General features: G+C 27.6%; 1 protein-coding gene across 1 annotated transcript in view; it reads left to right on the top strand.

Annotated features, from left to right (window-relative positions):
* The window catches only part of LOC107631794 (vacuolar iron transporter 1), a 6,936-nt gene that overhangs the window by 1,225 nt on the left and 5,079 nt on the right, over window positions 1–632 (top strand). The window lies entirely within an intron of this gene.

Genomic DNA, 632 nt, shown 5'->3' with positions numbered 1-632 from the left:
TTTTTAATAAATAAATCAAGTAAATATTATATAAATAATATTTAAAGATATATACTTACTCAAAATAAAACTGTAGGCATATATTAGGGTCTTTTAATCTTTTGGATCTAAAATCAATATTTTAAAATATCAATTAACAATATCCCAAGAGTACATTACAAACAACGTTTCGTTTTTGTTCTCAAAACAACATTTTTCTATGCAAAAGGTGGGCAGATTGTGCGTGTCCCAAAACAATGTGGACTGTTGATGGTGTGCACATGACCATAATGTACCTTTATGTTTTGTTTTATTCAATTATTGGATCAACAAGCTATCACATTAAGACTTGGTTTGATAAAATTTTTCAAATTTAAAGATGAAATTCTTTTTTAAAATTGACATNATCAATTAACAGAGTACATTACAAACAACGTTTCGTTTTTGTTCTCAAAACAACATTTTTCTATGCAAAAGGTGGGCAGATTGTGCGTGTCCCAAAACAATGTGGACTGTTGATGGTGTGCACATGACCATAATGTACCTAATGTACCTTTATTATTCAATTATTGGATCAACAAGCTATCACATTAAGACTTGGTTTGATAAAATTTTTCAAATTTAAAGATGAAATTCTTTTTTAAAATTGACAT

The sequence above is a fragment of the Arachis ipaensis genome, chromosome B03, assembly GCF_000816755.2.
Source record: "Arachis ipaensis cultivar K30076 chromosome B03, Araip1.1, whole genome shotgun sequence".
NCBI classification, from domain to species: Eukaryota; Viridiplantae; Streptophyta; class Magnoliopsida; order Fabales; family Fabaceae; genus Arachis; species Arachis ipaensis.
The sequence above is the reverse complement of the archived record's forward strand: the minus strand, read 5'-3'. Positions and strand labels throughout refer to the sequence as shown.